The 24,035-nt window shown below is 36.5% G+C and overlaps 2 pseudogenes; both read left to right on the top strand.

The window, feature by feature from the left end:
• Nucleotides 1-4,532: 4,532 nt before the first annotated feature.
• Nucleotides 4,533-5,190, top strand: LOC132362248 (cytochrome c oxidase subunit 2-like; annotated as a pseudogene).
• Nucleotides 5,191-5,439: 249 nt separating this feature from the next.
• Nucleotides 5,440-6,112, top strand: LOC132362249 (ATP synthase subunit a-like; annotated as a pseudogene).
• The last annotated feature ends 17,923 nt before the right edge of the window (nucleotides 6,113-24,035 follow it).

Below are 24,035 nucleotides of genomic sequence, written 5' to 3' on the forward strand. Positions count from 1 at the left end.
AGAGCAATCCAGGTCAGTTTCTATCTATTACATATTTCTCCCAGTACAAAAGGACAAGAGAAATGAGGCCTACCTTTTAAAAGCACCATAAAATCAGTTAATGATATAATCTTAACATATAGAAAACATTGCCCAAGAACAGGGTTTGTTAGGGTGGTGGAGTCTAGTAATTGCAGAAAACTTAAAAATTTATACCCAGAGGTTCAAATCCTCTCCCTAAAAAAAGTTTATAATTAATATCTTTATACTCATTATCCTTATTCTTCTAGCTGTAGCATTCCTAACATTAATTGAATGAAAAATTCTAGGCTATGCAACTTCGAAAAGGACCAAATATCTTTGGAACATATGGCCTACTATAACTTATCTCTGATGCAATCAAATTATTCATCAAAGAGCCACTACAACCAGCTACATCTTCTATTTCTATTTTTATTATCACAGCCATTCTAGCCTTAACTTTAGCCCTAAGCATATGAATTCCCCTACCCATACCCTACCTCCTTACTAATATAAACTTAGGGGTATTATTTATACTAGCTACGCCAAGCCTAGCTGTCTACTCCATCCTATGATCTGGATGAGCTTCCAATTCAAAACATGCACTAATTGGAGCCCTATGAGCAGTAGCACAAACAATCTCATATGAAGTAACATCTGCAAGCATTCTCCTGTCAATCCTTCGAATAAATGGATCCTTTACCCTCTCAACCCTCATCACAACACGAGAACATTTATAAATAATCTTCTCAGCATGACCACTGGCCATAATACGATTTATTTCTACCCTAGCAGAAACCAATCAAGCCCCCTTCAACCTAACAGGAGAATCTGAACTCATACTGGGCTTCAATGTAGAATATGACAGCAGGCTCATTCACTATATTTTTCTTAGCAGAATATGCCAACATCATCATAACAAATATTTTCCCAACAATCCTCTTTCTAGGAGCCCTGCACAACCTCCACACATCAGAACTATACACAACCAACTTCATTATCAAAACACTACTATCAGGCTTCCCTGGTGGCGCAGTGGTTGAGAATCTGCCTGCCAATGCAGGGGACACGGGTTCGAGCCCTGGTCTGGGAAGATCCCACATGCCGCGGAGCAACTGGGCCCGTGAGCCACAACTACTGAGCCTGCGCGTCTGGAGCCTGTGCTCCGCAACAAGAGAGGCCGCGATAGTGAGAGGCCCGCCCGCCGTGATGAAGAGTGGCCCCCACTTGCCGCAACTAGAGAAAGCCCTCGCACAGAAACGAAGACCCAACACAGCCAAAAATAAAAATAATAAATAAATAATAAATAAAAAGTTTTAAAAAACAAACAAAAAAACCCCCCACTACTATCAACAATTTCCTTCTTATGAATTTGATCATTCTATCCTTGATTCTGATATGATCGACTCTACCCCGAAAATGTTGGTTTATATCCTTCCCCTACTAGTAAATCCTGTTATTCTTATTATCATCATAACAACCATTATCTCAGGAATAACATAACTGTAATTACCAGTTAACACTGAATACTTATCTGAATCGGATTTGAAATAAGTATACTAGCCATTATTCCCATTAAAATAAAAAAATTCAACCCACGAGTCATGGAAGCATCTACTAAACATTTTCTGATACAAGCCACTGCATCATTATTACTTAGAATAGTGGTTATAATTAACCTATTATATTCCGGCCAATGAACTATTACAAAAATCTTTAACTCAGCAGCATCAATAGTAATAACAATAGCCCTAATCATAAAACTAGGGCTAGCTCCATTCCACTTCTGAGTATCTGAAGTCACACAAGGCATCTCATTAATAGCAGGCTTAATTTTATTAACATGACAAAACTCGCACCCTTATCAGTATTATACCAAATTTCACCATCCATTAACCTAAATTTAATACTATCTGTATCTATATTATCAATTATAATTGGAGGATGAGGCAGACTAAACAAACCCAATTACGAAAAATCATAGCCTATTCATCAATCACACATATAGGGTGAATAACTATAATAAGCTATTATACTGCATAATCCAACTATAACAATCCTAAATCTACTAATCTATATCATAATGTTTACCATATTTATACTATTTATTTATAGCTCAGCCACCTCTACACTATCACTATCACAGACATGAAATAAAATGCCCATTCACAACCTTTATTCTAATCACCCTATTATCAGCAGGAGGTCTTCCACCACTATCAGGATTTATACCGAAATAATCATTCAAGAAAGAACAAAAAATAATAACATTATTTTACCTACATTAATAGGTATTACGACGTTACTTAATCTATATTTCTTCATATGACTCACATACTCCACAGCACCGACTATATTCCCCTCCACCAACAACATAAAAATAAAATGACAATTTGATTTCACAAAACAAATAATCTTCCTACCAACAGCAATCATTATATCTACAATGCTATTACCACTTACACCAGTCTTTTCAGTAATGGACTAGGAATTCAGGTTAGTATAGACCAAAAGCCTTCAAAGCCCTAAATAAGTATAATTTACTTAATTCTTGTTTAATAAGGATTGCAAGACTATATCTTATATCAATTGAATGCAAATCAAACACTATAATTAAGCTAAATCCTCACTAGATTGGTGGGCTCACATTTCCCAGGAAATTTTAGTTAATGCTAAATACCCTAGTCAACTGGCTTCAATCTACTTCCCCCACAGTCAGGGAAAAACAGGCGGAAGAAGTCCAGGCAGAATTGAAGCTGCTTCTTTGCAATTCAGTATGTTAGATTCGCCACAGGACGTAGCAAAAAGAGGACTTAACCTCTGTCTTTAGATTTACAGTTTAATGCTTACTCAGCCATGTTACCTGTGCTCATAAACCGCTGATTATTCTCAACCAACCACAAAGATATTGGTATTTCATATTTATTATTTGGTGCTTGAGCTGGAATAGCAGGCACTACTCTAAACCTATTAATTTATGATGAATTAGGTCAACCCGGAACATTACTTGGAGATGATCAAATTTACAATGTAGTTGTAACAGCCCACGCATTTGTAATAATCTTTTTTGTAGTTATACCTATTATAACTGGCGGTTTGGGAGATTGACTAGTCGCATTCATAATTGGAGCACCCCATATAGCCTTCCCCTGCATAAATAATATAAGCTTCTGATACCTTCCATCTTCTTTCATACTATTACTCGCATCATCAATAGTTGAACCTGGCACCGGTACAGGCTGAACCATATATCCACATTTAGCTGGAAACCTAGCCCACACAGGAGCTTCCGTTGACCTTACCATTTTTTCCCTACATTTAGCAGGTGTTTCCTCAATCTTAGGTGCTATTAATTTTATTACTACAATTATTAATATAAAATCACCCACTCTGTCCCAATAGCAAACACCACTATTTGTATGATCCCTTCTAATTACAGCTGTATTGCTATCACTACCAGTTTTAGCAGCCAGAATTACTATACTACTAACAGACCAAAACCTAGACACAACATTTTTTGATCCCTCAGGGAGAGGTGATCCAATCTTATATCAACACTTATGTTGATTCTTCGGCCACCCTGAAGTTTATATTCTTATTTTACCTGGATTTGGAATAATTCCACATATTGTCAGGGAAAAAAGAACTTTTTGGGTATATAGGTATAGTTTGAGCCTTAATGTCAATCAGCTTCATAGGGTTTACCATGGGAGCCCACCATATGTTTACAGTAGGAATAGATGTTGATACACAAGCATATTTTACATCAGCTACTATAATTATTGCCATTACTACATGAGTAAAATATTTAGCTGACTAGTAACACTTCACGGAGGTAATATCAAATGATCCCCTGTCATAATATGAGCTCTTGGCTTCATTTTCCTTTTCACAGTAGAAGGACTAACAGGAATTGTTTAAGCTAATTCAACCCTAAATATCCTTCACAATACATATTATGTAGTTGCACACTTCCACTATGTATTATCAACAGAAGCAGTATTCACTATTATAGGAGGCTTCGTACATTTAATCCCACTATTTTCAGGTTATAAACTCAATGAGTCATGAGCAAAAGGTCACTTTGTAATTATATTTGTAGGTGTAAATATAACCTTCTTCCCACATTTCCTAGGTCTATCTGGAATACCACGACAATATTCTGACTACCCTGATGCCTACACAACATGAAATACTATTTTATCAATAGGTTCCTTTATTTCACTAATAGCAGTAATATTAATAATTTTCATAATTTGAGAGGCATTTGCATCAAAACAAGAAGTCTTAACAGTAGGATTAACTACTACAAATTTAGAGTAACTAAACTTGATGCCCTCCACCACATCACACATTTGAAGAACCCACTTATGTCAATTTAAAATAGTGAAGAAAGGATGGAATCGAACCTTCTTCTACTGGTTTCAAGCCAACAGCATAATCATTATGTCTTTTTCAATAAATGAGGCATTAGTAAAATTTTACATAAATTTGTCAAAGTTAAATTATAAGTGAAAGTCCTATATATCTCCATGGCATAGTCCCTCCAACTAGGATTTAAAGATGCAACATTACCCATTATAGAAGAACTTCTACACTTTCATGATCATACATTAATAATCATATTTTTAATTAACTCTCTTGTTCTTTACATTATTTCTCTTATACTAACTACTAAATTAACACATACAAGTACAATAGATGCATAAGAAGTACAAACTATCTGAACAATTTTACCAGCTATTATCATAATTTTAATTGCTTTACCATCATTATGAATTCTTTACATGATGGATGAAATTAATAATCCCTCTCTAACTAAAAACCATAGGACACCAGTGATACTGAAGATACGAATATACAGACTATGAAGACTTAAACTTTGACTCCTATATAATTCTTACATCAGATCTAAAACCAGGAGAATTACAACTGTTAGATAACGGAGTAGTTGTACCTATAGAAATAACAATCCAAATACTAATCTCCTCAGAAGACGTTTTACACTCATGAGCTGTACCTTCACTAGGCCTAAAAACAGATGTCATTCCAGGATACTTAAATCAAACAACTCTTATATCAGCATGACCAGGTTTATATTACGGACAATGCTCAGAAATTTGTGCGTCAAATCATAGCTTTATGCCCATCGTCCTTGAATTAGTACCACTAAAATACTTTGAGAAATGATCTGCATCAATACTATAAATACATTAAGAAGCTAAATAACGTTAACCTTTTAAGTTAAATCTTGGGAGTTAATCCTCCCCTTAATGATATGCCACAACTAGATATATCAACATGATTTATTACTATCCTATCAATAATTCTAGTCCTATTCATTATATTTCAACTAAAAATTTCAAAATATATTTACTATTCAAACCCAGAATCAACATTTACCAAAACACTAAAACAACCCACTCCTTGAGAAACAAAATGAATGCTAATTTATTTGCCTCTTTCATTATCCTAACAATAACAGGGCTTCCTATTGTTATCTTAATTATCATATTTCCAAGCATTCTATTTCCTACACTTAATTGACTAATCAAGCATATAATTTCTATTCAAAAATGATTCGTTCAAATAACATCAAAACAAATAACAGCTATTCACAATCACAAAGTACAAACCTGAACACTAATACTAATATCACTCATTTATCAGATCAACAAATCTACTAGGACTATTACCACATTCATTTACACCTACTATACAACTTTCAATAGATCTAGGCATGGCAGTTCCCCTATGGGAAGGGACTGTAATTACAGACTTTCGTCACAAAGTAAAAACATCCCTAGCTCACTTTCTACCACAAGGAACACCAGTTCCTCTTATTTCCATACTAGTTATCATTGAAACTATCAGTTTATTTATTCAATCAATAACCCTGGCTGTACACTTGACAGCTAACATCACAGCAGGACACCTGTTGATTCATTTAATTGGAGGAGCAACTCTGGCATTACTAAATATTAGCACTGCCACAGCCCTAATTACATTTATTATTCTTATCTTCCTCACCATTCTCGAATTTGCTGTTGCCATCATTCAAGCGTACATGTTTATCCTACTAGTAAGCCTTTACTTACACGATAATACATAATGACCCACCAAACCCATGCATATCATATAGTAAACCCCAGTCCCTGGCCCTTCACAGGAGCTCTTTCAGCCCTCTTAATAACATCAGGCCTAATTATGTGATTTCACTTTAATTCAACATTATTGTCACCAGGCCCACTAACAAATACCTTAATAATATATCAATGATGATGAGACACCATCCAAGAAAGCACTTTCCAATGCCATCATATACCAATTGTTCAAAAAGGACTTTGATATGGAATAATCCTATTATTTCATAAGTCCTCTTTTTTTACTGGCTTTTTCTAAGTTTTTTAACCACTCAAGCCTTGCCTCCACACCTGAGCTAGGAGGACGCTGACCACCAACAGGCATCTGTCCCCTAAATCCACTAGAAGTACAACTCGTCAATACCTCTGTACTATTAGCCTCTGGGGTATCCGTTACCTGAGTCCACTACAGCCTCATGGAAGGAAACCGCAAACACATAGTTTAAGCTCTTTTTATTGCAATTGCTTTAGGTGTTTTTTTACACTTCTACAAGCCTCAGAATATTATGAAATATCTTTTACAATCTCAGATAGAGTGTATGGATCAACTTTCTTCATAGCTATAGGATTTCACAGACTACATGTAATTATTGGCTCTACCTTCCTTACTGTCTGCTTCTTATGTCAATTAAAACATCATTTTACATCTAATCATCATTTAGGCTTCAAAGCCACTGCCTGATACTGACATTTTGTAGATGTACTATGACTATTCCTTTATGTATCTATTTTTTGGTGAGGACCTTATTCTTTTAGTATTAAATAGTACAATTGACTTCCAATCAATTAGTTTTGGTATAATCTGAAAAAGAATAGTAAACCTGATACTGACATTAATTACAAATATAGCACTAGCCTCATTTCTTGTATTTGTCACATTTTGACTCCCTCAATTAAATATTTATACAGAAAACGCAAGTCCCTATGAGTGCGGATTTGACTCCCATAGGATCAGCCCATCTACTCTTTTCCATAAAATTTTTCCTAGTAGCTATTACATTTCTCCTTTTCGACTTAGAAATCGATCTTCTTTTACCCCTACCATAAGCATCTCAAACAATCTAAAAACAATACTCATTATAGCACTATTCCTAATCTTATTACTAGCAACAAGCCTAGACTACAAATGAATCCAAAAAGGACTAGAATGAACTGAATATGGTAATTAGTTTAAAATAAAATAAATTATTTTGACTCATTAGAATATGATTAAGTTCATAATTACCAAATGCCTTTAGTATATATAAATATTGTTATAGTATTTATAGTATCTCTCATAGGGTTATTAATATATCAATCTCACCTAATATCCTCACTACTATGCCTAAAGGTATAATATTATCACTATTTATTATAGCAACCCTAATAATCCTAAACACAAATTTTACCTTGGCCAGCATAATACCAATTGTTCTGCTAGTCTTCTCTGCCTGCAAAGCTGCACTCAGACTATCCCTACTAGTAACAGTAACAAACACATATGGCACTGATTAAGTACAAAACCTTAACCATCTCCAATGTTAAAAATTATTATCCCTACAATTATATTAATACCACCATCATGACTATCAAAAAGTAACATAATCTGAATTAACACTACAGTACATGGACTATTAATTAGTTTCATAAGCCTTTTTCTCCTAAACCAATTCAACGACAAAAATCTTAACTTTTCACTAGTTTTTCCTTCAACTTCTTATTAGCACCATTATTAATTTTAACATGACTCTTACCATTAATACTAATAGCCAGCCAATTTCACCTATTCAAAGAATCATTAACCTGGAAAAAAATTATATATTACTATGCTAGTAATATTACAAATATTCCTAATTATAACATTTACTGACACAGAACTAATCTTATTTTACATTTTATTTGAAGCAACACTAGTCCCAACACTTATCTTCATTACCCGATAGGGCAATCAAACAGAACAACTTAATGCAGGACTTTATTTCTTATTTTATACACTAGTAGGGTCCCTCTCACTCTTAGTAGCATTAGTATATATTCAGAATATCACAGGCTCATTAATTTTCTAATAATCCAATATTGAACTCAAGCAATATCCAACACCTGATCCAACATTTTCATATGATTAGCATGCATAATAGCCTTTATAGTAAAAATACCCCTATATGGTCTCCACCTTTGATTACCTAAAGCACATGCAGAAGCCCCCATTGTAGGGTCTATAGTCCTTGCAGCCATACTGCTAAAACTCAGAGGTTATGGTATATTGCTAGTTACAAAAATATTAAATCCATTAACGGACTTTATAGCATATCTGTCCCTCATACTCTCTTTATGAGGAATAATTATAACCAGTTTGATTTGCTTAATGCTAAACAGACCTAAAATCACTATTCCTCTGTTAGTTATATAGCTTTAGTTATTGTAGCTATTCTTATCCAACACCTTGAAGCTATATAGGAGCTACCACTCTAATAAAAGCTCACAGCCTCACATCATCTACACTATTCTGCTTAGCAAATTCAAATTATGAAATTATCCACAGCCAAACAATAATTCTAGCCCGAGGCCTACAGACATTTCTCCCATTAATTTCAACATGATGACTATTAGCAAGCCTAACAAACTTAGCTCTACCCCCTAATCAGAGTTATTTGTAGTAATATTACATATTATTTCATGATCAAACATTACCATTATCTTAATAGGAATTAATATAGTAATTACTGCCCTATACTCCCTATATATGTTAACCATAACACAATGAGACAAATATACACATCATATCAACAATATCAAACCATCATTTGCACGAGAAAATGCCCTCATAACCCTCCACCTGTTACCTCTATTACTCCTATCATTAAACCCCCAAATCATTTTAGGGCCCTTGTACTGTAAATTTAGTTTAAAAAAACATTAGATTGTAAATCTAGTAACAGAAGACTAGATCTTCTCATTTACCAAAAAAGTATGCAAGAACTGCTAATTCATGCCTCCATACCTAACAGTATGGTTTTTTTCAAACTTTTAAAGGATAGCAGCGACTTCTCTGGTGGTGCAGTGGTTGAGAATCTGCCTGCTAATACAGGGGACACGGGTTCGAGCCCTGGTCTGGGAAGATCCCACATGCCACGGAGCAATTAGGCCTGTGAGCCACAACTACTGAGCCTGCGCGTCTGGAGCCTGTGCTCCGCAACAAGAGAGGCCACGATAGTGAGAGGCCCGCGCACCGCGAAGAAGAGTGGCCCCCGCTTGCCGCAGCTAGAGGGAGCCCTCGCACAGAAACGAAGACCCAACACAGCCAAATAAATAAATAATTAATTAATTAATTAATTAAAGGTGCTAATGAAAAAAAAACAATGGGCAGAAGATCTGAATAGACATGTTTCCAAAGAAGAGATACAGATGAACAAGAGGTACATGAAAAGACGCTCAGCATCACTAATCATCAGGGAAATGTAAATCAAAACCACAATGAGATATTACCTCACACCTGTTAGAATGGCTATTATCAAAAAGAAAACGGGCACACGGTCCCCTGAGCTGCAGTGTCAACACAGCAGTTTCACACTAGGAACTCTGGTCTGAAGTGCCTGGGGACAAGGTCTCTGCACATGGCACCATATGAATAAGTGAAACTAGAGAAAGCACAAAGGAAAAAAAATACATATATATATGGGAAAAAGAAGACCAGAAAAGAGTGAGCAACCTGCCCAAGGTCACAAACAACCACACTCAGTAACACTGAAAGCAACATAAAGACTGGGTAAAAGAGGAAAGAATCCCCATCCCTTTTTAGCATCATCAAGCCCACTGTGTCTCTATCCACCACAGTGAGAAACCAGAAGGTGCTGGAGACAAGATGGCCTAGTAGGACTTGAGTTCAACTCCTCTCACAAAAACACCAAAATCACAACTAACTGCTGAACAACCATTGACAAAAAAGACTGGAACCTACCAAAAAGGATATTCTACATCCAAAGACAAAGAAGAAACCACAATGAGACAGTAGGAGGAGTGCATTTGCAATACAATCAAACCCTATACCCGTCGGGTGGGCAAAACACAAACTGGAAAATAATTATATTGCAGAAGTTCTCACACAGGAGTGAGAGTTCTGAGCCCTACCTCAGGGTCCCCAGCCTGGGGGTATGGAAATGGGAGGAGGAGCTCCCTGATCATTTGGCTTTGAAGGCCAGTGGGGCTTGGAACTCCACAGGACTAGGGGAAACAAACTCCACACTTGGAGGCACACACAAGGTATCATGCACACCAGGACTGAGGGAAAAAGGAGTGACTTCATAGGATCGTAGCCCAGACCTACCTGCTTGTCTTGGAGGGTCTCCTGGGGAGGTGGGGGTAGCAGCTGTGGTTCACTGTGGGGACAAGAACACTGGTGGCAGAGGTACTGGGGAGTACTCATTAGCATGAACTCTCCTAGAGGCTGCCATTTTGTCATCAATACCCAGCCCCACCCAACAGCCTGTAGGCTCCAGTGTTGGGACACATCAAGCCAAACAACAAACAGGGTGGGAGCACAGCCCCACCCATCAGCAGCCAGGCTGCCTAAAGTCTTCCTGAGCTCACAGCCGCCTCTATACATATCCCTTGACACAGCCCTGCCCACCAGAGGGACAAGACCCAGTCCCTCCCACCAGGAAGCCTGCACGTGCCTCTTAGACCAGCCTCACCCACCAGGGGGCAGACCCTAGATGCAAGAGGAACTACAATCCTGCAGCATGCAGAATGAAGACTTTAAACAGAGAAAGTTAGACAAAATGAGAGGTCAGAGGAATATGTTCCAGATGAAGCAACAAAATATAACCCCAGAAGAACAACTAATTAAAGTGGAGATAGGCAATCTACCTGAACAAGAATTCAGAGTAATGATAGTAAAGATGATCCAAGATATCAGAAAAAGAATGGAGGAACAGATCGAGAAGATACAAGAAATGATTAACAGAGAGCTGGAAGATATAAGGAACAAACAAACAGAGTTGAAAAATACAATAACTGAAATGAAAAAAACACTAGAAGGAATCAATAGCAGCATAAATGAGGAGGAAGAACGATAAGTGAGCTGGAAGACAGAATGATGGAAATCACTGCCACAGAACAAAGAAAAAAGAATGAAAAGGAATGAGGACAGTTTAAGAGACCTCAGGACAATATTAAACATACCAACATCATAGGGTTCTGAGGAGGAGAAAAGAGAGAGAAAGGGCCTGAGAAAATATTTGAAGAGATAATAACCAAAAACTTCCCCAACATGGGAAAATAAACACTCAAGTCCAGGAAGTGCAGAGAGTTGCATACAGGATAAACCCAAGGAAGAATGTGCCAAGACACATTTTAACACATTATTGACCGGAGATGTATTAATAAGTCTTTTGTTACCCGAACATTACTCACCGGAAATGTATCAATACGTTTTTAGAGAGTGATATAATTAACATCACCATGTGAAGTTGTTAGAGCTTAAAATTGATCAAGGGTTCATTATACAACTTATGATTGTTGTTATCATTCACATTTTGCTCCATCAGGTTTTTGTTCCAACTTTGTGTATATTACAAATGCAAGTTTATTACTATAAAATTTTCAAAAATGACACATCAGAAAATTTTGAGTAAAGAAGAATTTTTCAGTGAATTTTATGCATATACTTTCTCTGATTGTCTGAGTGACATATATACTAGTGTCTCAGAAGATGATAGTTCTTCAGAATATAGTTCTGATTCAGACAATGTGAATATTAGACCAACAAACAGACAAAAATCTTTAGTGATTGATTCTGATATGGAAAGTGAAAATGAAACTCATGGTGCTGGAGAATGCTCCTTTGCTTCTACAGAAGAGTGGATTGAGACAATATTTAATGAAAATTAGAAGACTTTACAGGTGTGCCAGGGGTAACTATTGAATGTAATAACCTGCAAAATGTCAGTGAAATAACAATTTTTGGTAACGACTTTTTCTAGTTGGTCACTTCTCAAAAATCTTGTATTGGCAACAGAATGAAAAATCATATAAAAAGTATGACAAGGCTTTAAAATGGACTGATGTAACCAATAGTGACATGAAGAAGTTTCTTGGATTAATAATTTTGATGGGACAAATAAGAAAGTCACACTGGAAAGAATACTGGCCGACTGATCCCTTACTTGAAACACCAATCTTTACAAAGATTATGATGAGAAGAAGGTTCAAACAAATAATGACATTTCTTCATGACAACTTGGAAACTCCACTTCGTGCAGACAGAATTTCAAAAGTTAAACTTTTTTTGGATTATTTTCTACCAAAATTTCAATCGATCTATATACCCAAACAAAAGCTATCACTTGATGAGGCAATGAAAAAATGGAGAGGATGACTCCCATTCAAAACCTATAATTCTGGAAAACTTACAAAATATGAAATTTTGGTCAGGATGGTTAGTGAAAGTGAAACTGGATGTATATGCAACCTTGAGATTTAGAAGGGTAAAGGAAAGAAACTGCAAGAAACAATATTATCAGTCCTACAACCTTATCTTGGTTCATGGTACCATATTTACCAAGACAATTATTACAAAAATGTGTCCACATCTGAAATATTGTTGAAGAATAAAACCAGAGTTTGTGGGACTATAAGAGAGAATCATGGTCTACTAAACCAATTAAAGGAGAAATCTAAAAATCTACAGAGGGGAGAAATGACATTCTTATGGAAGGGAGAAGTGATTCTTCTTATATGGAAAGACAAGAAGCTAGCCGGCATGGTGACAACTATTCATGTTGCCTCCATAGCATCTATAGGAAAGGAAGACAGGAGGACTGGCCATGAGATAACTAAGTCCACTTGTATGTTAGAGTATAATAAATATATGAAAGTAATTGATTGATCTGATCAATATCCAGCAAACTTCAATATCCTCCAGAAAACTCGAAAATGGTATAAGAAAGTGGGTGTCTATTTGAGTAATTGCAGTTTATTCAATGTGTTTAAATTTTATTGTAGCCTTAATGCACAGAATAAAATGACTTACAAGCAATTTTTGTTAGCAATAGCTAGAGAATAGGTAACTGACCATTCTTGTGAATGTAGTGGTAGTTCCACACCTGGTCCTTCTTGTGGTGTTTCTAAAAGAGCCCCCTGCAAAGATCCACCTTGTTGATGATCAGGTAAAATAAAAGAACATAATCTAGAGGAAATAATACTGACAGGACAAAAAAAAAAACCTCCAGAAAGTGTAGAGTCTGCTCTTCAAGGGGAAAGTGCAGTGAAACATGATATATTTGTAATAGATATTCTGTTCCCCTGCACAGAGGTGTCTGCTATACTGCCTATCACAGTCTAACAAAATATTAGAATGCTTTAGTAAGACACATAAAAGTTTCAAATAAATACATTAAGTGCAAAAAAAGTTGTTGATATTTACACACATGTGGGTGTTTCAATATTCACTTACATAAGAAATCACTGGGCACAGGCGTTAGTTTCTGCAAAAATCTCCTGGTCAATAATGTGTGAATCAAACTGACAAAAATTAAACACAAAGAAAAAATATTAAAAGCAACAAGGGAAAAGCAACAAATTACACACAAGGGAAACCCCATAAGGATATGAGCTGATTTTTCAGCAGAAACTCTGCAGGCCAGAAAGCAGTGACATGATATATTTAAAGTGATGAAGGGAAAACCTACAAGTAAGAATACTCTACCCAGCAAGGCTCACATTCAGATTCAGTGGAGAACTCAAAAGCTTTACGGACAAGCAAAAGCTAAGAGAATTTAGCACTAGAAAACCAGCTCTACAACAAATGCTAAAGGAACTTCTCTAGGTGGAAAAAAAAAAAAAGGCCAAAACCAGAAACAAGAAAATTATGAATGGGAAAGCTCAATGGTAAAAGTAAACATACAGTAAATGTAGGAAATCCCCCAAATGCAAATATGATATCAAAACCAGCAATCATGAGAAGAGAATACAAATGCAGGATGTTGGAAATGCATTTGAAATTAAGAGACCAGCAATTTAAAACAATCTTGTATATACATATATATAGACTTCTGTATCAAAACCTCATGGTAACTGCAAACCAAAAATCTACAATAGATACACACACAAAAAAAGAAAAAGGAATCCAAACTCAACACAAAAGACAGTCATCAAATCACAAGAGAACAAAAGAGGAAGGGAAGAAAAAAGACCTACAAAAACATATCCAAAACAATTAACCAAATGGCAATAAGAACATACATATCAGTAATTACCTTAAATGTAAATGGATAAATGCTCCAACCAAAAGACATAGACTGGCTGAATGGATACAAAAACAAGACCTGTAAATATGCTGTCTACAAAAGACCCACTTCAGATCTAGGGACATATAAAGACTGACAGTCAGGGATGGAAAAAAGTATTCCATATAAATGGAAATCAAAAGAAAGCTGGAGTAATAATACTCATATCAGACAAAGTAGACTTCAAAATAAATACTGTTACAGGAGACAATGAAGAACATTAATAATGATCAAGGAATCAATCCAAGAAGAAGATATAACAATTGTAAATATATATGCACCCAAAATAAGAGCAGCTCAATATATGAGGCAAATGCTAACAGCCATAAAAGGAGAAATTGACAGTAACACAATAATAGTGGGGGATTTTAACACCCCACTTACATCAATGGAGAGATCATCTAGACAGAAAACCAACACTGTCTTAAATGACACATTAGACCAGATATACTTAATAGATATATAAAGAACATTCCAACCAAAGGCAGGCAAATACACATTCTTTTCAAGTGCACATGCAACATTCTCCAAGACAGATCACATGCTAAGCCATAAGACAAGCCTCAGTAAATTTAAGAAAATTGGAATCATATCAAACATCTTTTCCAACCACATCACTATGAGATTAGCATTCAACTACAAGAAAATAAAAACTATAAAAAACACAAACATGTGGAAGCTAAGCAATATGCTACTAAACAACCAATGGATCTCTGTAGAAATCAAAGAGGCAGTCAAAAAATACCTAAGAGACAAATGAAAATGAAAGCATGATCATCCAAAACCTATGGGATGCAGCAAAAGGAGTTCTAAAAGGGAAGTTTATAGCAATACAATCTTATCTCAGGAAACAAGAAAAATCCCCAATAAACAACCTAACCTTACATCTAAAGCAACTAGAGAAAGAAGAACAAACAAAACCCAAAGTTAGTAGAAGGAAAGAAATCATAAAATCAGAGCAGAAATAAATGAAATAGAGATAAAGAAAACAATATAAAAAAATCAATGAAACTAAAAGCTGGTTCTTTGAAAAGATAAACAAAATTGATAAACCTTTAACCAGATTCATCAGGTACAAAAGAGAGAGGGCTCAAATCAATAAAATTAGAAATAAAAAAGGAGAAGTTACAATGGACACCACAGAAATACAAAGAATCATAAGAGACTACTACAAGCAACTATATACCAATAAAATGGAAAACCTAGAAGCAATGGACAAATTCTTAGAAAAATACAATCTCCCGAGATTGAGCTAGGAAGAAATAGAAAACATGAACAAACCAATCACAAGCACTGAAACTGTGATTTAACACCTCCCAACAAACAAAAGTCCATGACCAGATGGCTTCACAGGTGAATTCTATGAAACATTTAGAGGAGAGTTTACACCTATCCTTCTGAAACTATTCCAAAAAATTGCAGAGGAAGGAATGCTCCCAAACTCATTCTATGAGGCCACCATCACCCTGATAACAAAACCAGACAAAGATACTACAAAGAAAGAAAATTACAGGCCAATATCACTGATGAACATAGATGCAAAAGTCCTCGGTAAAATACTAGCAAATCAAATCCAACAATACATTAAAACGATCATATACTATGATCAAGTGGGATTTACCCAGGGATGCAAGGATTTGTCAATATGCGCAAATCAGTGTGATACACCACATTAACAAATTGAAGAATAAAACCCATATGATCATCTCAATAAAGGCAGAAAAATCTTTTGACAAAATTCAACAATGATTTATGATAAAAAAACTGTACAGCAAGTGGGCATAGAGGGAATGTACCTCACCATAATAAGGGCTATATATGACAAACATACAGCTAACAACATACTAAATGGTGAAAAGCTGAAAACATTTCCTCTAAGATCAGGAATAAGACAAGGATGTCCACTCTTGCCGCTTTTATTCAACATAGTTTTGGAAGTCCTAGACACAACAATCAGAGAAGAAAAGGAAATTAAAGGAATCCATATTGGAAAAGAAGAAGTAATATTGTCACTGTTTGCAGATGGCATGATACTATACATAGAAAATCCTAAAGATGCTACAAGCAAACTACTACTGTTAAAATGTCCATGCTACCCAAAACCATTTACAGATTCATACAAACCCCATCAGAATACCAAAATTATTCTTCACAAAAATAGAAGAAACAATTCTAGAATTTATGTAGAACCACAAAAGACTGCAAATAGCCAAGGCAGTCCAGAGAAAAAAGAAAGTCAGAGGTACCATGCTTCTTGATGTCAAGCTATACTACAAAGAATGGCACAGTCACAAAAAATAGATGCATAAACCAACAGAACACAATCCAGAGCACAGAATTAAATTCTGGCATATATGTTCAACTAATATTTGACAAGGGAGCCAAGAACACTCAATGGGGAAAGAACAATCTTTTCAATGAATGGTGCTGGGAGAAAGGGAGAAACATGAGCAGAACAATTAAACTGGACCCCTATCTCATGCCCCTCACAATAATTAACCTTGAAATGGGTCAAAGACTTAAACGTAAGACCTGATACCATAAAACTACTAGAAGCAAACATAGGGGAAAATCTCCTTAATATTGGTCTTGACAATGATTGTTTGGACATGATGCCAAAATCACAAACAACAAAAAGCAAAATAAATAAATAGATAAACAATTAATAAAATGAAAAGACATTCTACATAATAGGAGATTTTTACAAACCATATATTGATTAAGAGGTTAATATTCAAAATATATAAATAACTCATAAAATAACAAAAAGACAATCCAATTTTCTAAATGGACAGAACAACTAAAGAGACATTTTCCCACAGAGTACATCAAAATGGCCAATGGATATATGAAAAGATGCTCAACATCTATAATCATCAGAAGGGTGCAAATCAAAACCACAATGAGATATCACCTCACATCTGTTAGAATGGCTATTATCAAGAAATCAAGAGACAACAGAGGCTGGCAAAGGTATGGTGAAAAGTGTGGGAATGCAAATCGGTCCAACCACTATGGAAATTAATATGGAAGTTCCTCAAAAAATTAAAAATAGAAATACTATAAGATCTTGCAATTCCAATTCTGGGTATATACCATGTGGAATAATAGAAAAAAATATGGATAGATAGATAGATAGATAGATAGATAGATAGATAGATAGATAGATAGATATAGATATAGACTCTGCCCCTGCTTCCTGGCACAGAGCTCCTTAAACTGTTTTATGTTCCCCAAAATTTTAATTGAAGTATAGTTGATTTACAATGTTATATTAGTGTCAGGTGTACAGCATAGTAAATCAGTACTTATACAGATTATACTCCATTAAAAGTTATTACAAGGTATGGGCTATAATTCCCTATGCTAGACAATATATCTTTTTTGCTTACCTGTTTTATACATAGTTGTTTGTATCTCAATTTCATACCCCTAATTTGGCTCTCCCATGTTCCCTCTCCTCATTGGAAACCACTCACTTGTCCTCTTTATCTTTGAGTCTGTTTCTTTTTTGTTATATTAACTAGTTTTATTTTTAAATTCTACATGTAAGTGATATCATACAATATTTGTCTTTCTCTTATTTCATTTAGCATAATACCCTTAGCATAATCAAGTCCATCCATGGTGTTTCAAATCGCAATATTGCATTTTTAAGGCTGAGTAGTATTCCAGTGTGTGTGTGGGCATGTGTGTATCACACTTTCTTGGTCCATTCATCTGTTGATGGGCACATATTGCTTCCATATCTTGGCTCTTGTAAATAATGCTGCTATGAACATTATGGTGCATGTATCTTTTTGAATTAGCGTTTTCATTTTTTCCAGATATATAGCCAGGAGTAGAATTCCTGGATCATATTGTAGTTCTATTTTTAGTTTTATGAGGAACCTCCATACTGTTTTCTACTGTGACTGCACCAATTTACATTCCCACCAACAGTGTACAAGGGTGCCCTTTCCTCCACATCCTTGCCAACATTTGTTATTTGTGGTCTTTTTGATGATAGCCATTCTGACAGGTGTGAGGTGATAGCTCATTGTGGCTTTGATTTGCATTTCTCTGATGATTAATGATGTTGAGTGTCTTTTCATGTGCCTGTTGGCCATCTGTATGTCTTCTTTGGAAAAATGTCTATTTAGGTATTCTGCCCATTTTTTAATTGTGTTGTTTGATATTGAGTTGTATGAGCTGTTTATATATTGTGGATATTAATCACTTATCAGTTATATTATTTGCAAATATTTTCCCTAATTCGGTATGTTGTCTTTTTGTTTTGTCAATGGTTTTCTTTGTGGTGCAAAAGAATTCAAGCCTAATTAAGTCTCATTAGTTTATTTTTGTTTTTATTTCCTTTACTTTAGGAGACAAATCATAGCAATATTTTTTTTAGACCTATGTCAAAGACTGTCTCGCCTATATTTTCTTCTAGGAGTTTTATAGCTTCCAGTCTTACATTTAGGTCTTTAACCCTTTTGGAGTTTATTTATATATGTGGTGTTAGAGAATCTTCTAATTTCATTCTTTTACATGTAGCTGTCCAATTTTCCCAACCACTTACTGAAGGGACTGTCTTTTCTCCATTGTATATTCTTGCCTTCTTTGCCATAAATTAATTGACCATAAGTGTGAGTTTATTTCTGGGCTTTCCATTCTCTTCCATTGATCTATGTGTCTATTTCTGTGCCAGTACCATGATATTTTGATTACTGTAGCTTTGTATTATAGTCTGAAGTCCAGGGAGCATGATTTCTCCAGTTCTGTTGTTCTTTCTCAAGATCATTGTGTTTTTATTTTCATTTGTTTCCAGGTATTTTTCTATTTCCTCTTTGATTTCTTCAGTGATCCATTGGTTGTTTAGTAGCATTTTGTTTAACCTTAACGTGTTTGTGGTTTTTTGCAGTTTATTCTTATAGTTGATTTCTAATCTCATAGCATTGTGGTTGGAAAAGATACCTGATATGATTTCAATTTTCTTAAATTTACCAAGGTTTGTTTTATGGCCTAGCATGTGATCTATCCTGGAGAATGTTCCATGTGTGCTTGAAAAGAATGTGTATTTGTCTGCCTTAGGATGGAATGTTCTGTATATAAAACATTCTATATATATATATAAACATTCCATATATATATATATATATATATACATATATACATATATATATATACACACACACACACACACACACACATATATATATTTTAAGTCCGTCTGGTCTAATGTGTCATTTAAGACAGTGTTTCATGATTTTCTGTCTGGATGTTCAGTCCATTGATGTAAGTGGGGTATTACAGTTCCCTACTATTATTGTGCTCTTGTCAATTTCTTCCTTTATTTGCTTCATGTATTTAGGTGCTCCTATGTTGAGTGCATATATATTTATAATTGTTTTATCTTCTTCTTGGATTGATTCCTTGATCATTATGTAATGTCCTTCTTTGTCTCTTATAGCAGTCTTTATTTTAAAGTCTATTCTAAGTAGTGGTACCCTGACTTTCTTTTGATTCCCATTTGTAAGTTATACCTTTTCCCATGCCCTCACTTTCAGTCTGTCTGTGTGTTTAGATCTGAAGTAAGTCTCTTACAGACAGCATATATATGGGTCTTCTTTTGGTATCCATTAAGACAGTCTATGCCAAAGAAGATATATAGATTGCCAACAGACACATGAAAGAATGCTCAACATCATTAATCATTAGAGAAATGCAAATCAAAACTACAATGAGGTATCATCTCACACCAGTCAGAATGGCCATAATCAAAAAATCTAGAAACAGTAAATGCTGAAGAGGGTGTGGAGAAAAGGGAACACTCTTGCACTGTTGGTAGGAATGTAAATTGATACAGCCACTATGGAGAACAGTATGGAGGTTCCTTAAAAAACTAAAAATAGAACTACCATACGACCCAGCAATCCCACTACTGGGCATATACCCTGAGAAAACCATAATTCAAAAAGAGTCATGTACCAAAATGTTCATTGCAGCTCTATTTACAATAACCAGGACATGGAAGCAACCTAAGTGTCCATCATCAGATGAATGGATAAAGAAGATGTGGCACATATATACAATGGAACATTACTCAGCCATAAAAAGAAATGAAATGGAGGTATTTGTAATGAGGTGGATGGAGTTAGAGTCTGTCATACGGAGTGAAGTAAGTCAGAAAGAGAAAAACAAATACAGTATGCTAACACATATATATGGAATCTAAGGAAAAAAAACAAAAAAAAGGTCATGAAGAACCTAGTGGCAAGACGGGAATAAAGACACAGACCTACTAGAGAATGGACTTGAGGATATGGGGAGGGGGAGGGGTGAGATGTGACAGGGTGAGAGAATGTCATGGACATATATACACTACCAAATGGAAAATAGATAGCTAGTGGGAAGCAGCCACATAGCACAGGGAGATCAGCTCGGTGCTTTGTGACCACCTAGAGGGGTGGGATAGGGAGGGTGGGAGGGAGGGAGATGCAAGAGGGAAGAGATATGGGAACATATGTATATGTATAACTGATTCACTTTGTTATAAAGCAGAAACTAACACACCATTGTAAAGCAATTATACTTAAATAAAGATGTTTAAAAAAAAAAAGACAGTCTATGTCTTTTGATTGGAGCATTTAGTACACTTAAAGTAATTATTGATATGTATGTTCTTATTGCCATTTTGCTAATTGTTTTGGGTTTGTTTTGTAGGTCTTTTTGTTCTTCTTTTGTTCCTCTTCTTTTTTGATTTGATGATTCTTAGTGTTATGTTTGGATTCCTTTTTCTTTTTTTATGTATCTGTTATAGATATTTGGTTTGTGTATCCATTATAGATATAGATATATATATACACATACATATATGTGTGTGTATATATATATATACACATATACATATATACATACACACATACACATGACTGTTTTAAGTTGCTGATTGTAATTTCAAATGCATTTTAACCCTGTATTTGTACTCTCCTCCCTTCATGATTATGATTTTTGATATCATATTTTACATCTAATTGTTTTGTGCATCCCTTAACTGCTTATTGTGGATATAGATGATTTTTACTACTTTTGTCTTTTAACCTTCTTACTAGTTTGTGTGTGGATGATTTTCTACCTTTATTATATGTTTGCCTTTACCAGTGAGCTTCTCCCTTTTTTTCATGTTTCTCATTGTTTCCTTTTCTTTTTTACTTTGAGAAGTTCCTTTGACATTTCTTGTAAAGCTGGTTAGTGGTGCTGAACTCTTAACTTTTGCTTGTCTTGAAGCTTTGGATCTCTCCATCAAATCTGAACGAGAACCTCGCCAGGTTGAAGATTCTTGGTTGTAGGTTTTTCTCTTTCATGACTTTAAATATATCATCCCACTCCCTTCTGGCCTGCAGAGTGTCTGCTGAAAAGTCAGTTCATAGCCTTACAGGAGTTCTCTTATATGTTATTTGTTGCTTTTCCCTTGTTACTTTTAATATTCTCTCCTTAATTTTTGCCATATTAATTACAGTGTGTCTTGGTGTGGTCCTCTTTGGGCTAATCCTGTAAGGCAGCAGTCCTCAACCTTTTTGGCACCAGAGACCAGTTTTGTGGCAGACAATTTTTCCACAGATGGGGGTGGGGTGGAGTGATGGTTCATGCGGTAATGCGATCAATGGGGAGTAATGGGGAGTGACAGATGAAGCTTTGCTTGCCTGCCCACCACTCACCTCCTGCTGTGCAGCCCAGCTCCTAACAGGTCACGGACCAGTACTGGTCCATGGCCCAGGGGTTGGAGACCCCTGCTGTAAGGGAATCTCTGCACTTCCTGGACTTGAATGTCTGTCGCCTTTCCCAGATTAGGGAAGTGTTCAGCTGCCATGTCTTCAATTATGTCTTCTCTCCTTTCTCTCTCTCTCCTCATTCTGGGACCACTATAATGTGAATATTAGTGCTTGATGCTGTCACAGATGTCTCTTAAACTGTCCTCCTTTCTTTCTTTTTTTTTTTTTTCCTGTTCAGCATCAGTGATTTCCACTACTCTTGTCTTCCAGCTCACTAATCCATTCCTCCATATCATTTAATGTACTGTTGATTCCTTCTAGTGTATTTTTCATTTCAATTATTGTATTCTACATCTGTTTGGTTGTTCTTTATATTTTCTAATTCTTTGTTATAAAACTTATAACGTCTAACTCTGTGCATCCATTCTTCCCCTAAGTTCTCCAATCATCTTTATGATCACTACCCTGAATTCTTTCTTGGGTAGATTGCCTATCTCCATGTCATGCTTAGTTCTTTTCTGGAGTTTTATCTTGTTTCTTCATTTTAACATGTTCTTCTGTCACCTCATTTTGCCAAACTTGCTTTTTTAATTTTTATGGTAAGGTGGTTACATCTCCTGATCTTGAAGAAGTGGCCTTTTGTAGGAGATGTCCTATGCATCCCAGCAGTGCACTTCCCTCTCTTCACCAGAGCAATATGCTCTAGGTGTTCCTCTTATGAGGGTTGCATGGGTCTTTCTGTTGTGGTGGGCTGACTATGTGGGTGATCTTGTAGGCTTTGTTGGCCCCTGGTCTGTTTGGTTGCCAGGTCCTGCCTTGTGTGGAGGCTGCCAGCTGCTTGTTGGAGGGACTGAGTCACAAGGCAGCTGGCTGGCTGAAGAACCCCAGGGTCCCTGGGGCTAGTGCTGGATTACTGGGGTAAGCCAAGGTTAGGGTCCAGGTGACTCTGGAGCTGTTGCCCACCCTCTAGTGTGTGAAGTCAGGTCCTGGGGCTAGTGTTGCTCTTCTGGTAGGCAGAGCTGGGTCCTGGGGTCTGGTTGCAGGGTCCATGGGTCCTAGAGCAGGGCTGCTGGTGGGTGGGACTGGTTCCTGATGCACTTGGCTGTGGGAGCAGGGTATCTTGAAGCTTGTGTTGGCCTGCTAGTGGGTGGGGCCCGAGCCCAGTTGGTCCCAGGGCAGAATCTGGCCTGCTAGTGGATGGGCCAGGTTTGCAGACTGTGGTGCTATGGTTTTCTTACAGCTGGTGTCCATTGGCTGGTGGGTAAATCTCGGAGCTGGCTCACTGGTGGGTAGGGCTGGGGTCCTAGTGATTCTGGGCCTGGTGTCTGCCCACTGGTGGTGGAGCTGGGTCTGCAGTCTCTGGATGGAGGGCCCTGGGGGGCCTTATGTTTACTGCCTGCACACTGGTGCACGGGGCTGGGTCCTGGACCCTCTGGCAGGCAGGGCAATGTCCAGAGGTGGCTGTGGGCTTAGAGATTCTTAAGGCAGCCTGTCTGCTGGTGGGTGGGGCTATGTCCATTCCCAGTTAGTTGCTTGGCCTGAAATGTCCCAGAACTGGGACCTACAGATGATTGGACCAGGGCAGGGTCGGGTCCTGGGCTAATAAGCTAGAGGGAAGGTTCCAAAATGGTGCTTGCTAACACCAGTATCCAAGTGGAAGAACGAACTCCCAATAATGTCTGCTACCAGTGTCTACGTCCCCAGGGGTAGGATGCAGTTGCCTACTGCCTCTCCAGGATACTATCTAGTATCAGCAGGTAGATCTGACCCAGACTCCTATCAAATTACTGCTTCTGCACTGGGTTCCAGAACATGTGAGATATTTTGTGCACCCTTTTAGAGTAACGTCTCTATTTCCCACAGTCCTCTGGCTC

This window comes from Balaenoptera ricei, chromosome 3, assembly GCF_028023285.1.
Source record: "Balaenoptera ricei isolate mBalRic1 chromosome 3, mBalRic1.hap2, whole genome shotgun sequence".
NCBI classification, from domain to species: Eukaryota; Metazoa; Chordata; class Mammalia; order Artiodactyla; family Balaenopteridae; genus Balaenoptera; species Balaenoptera ricei.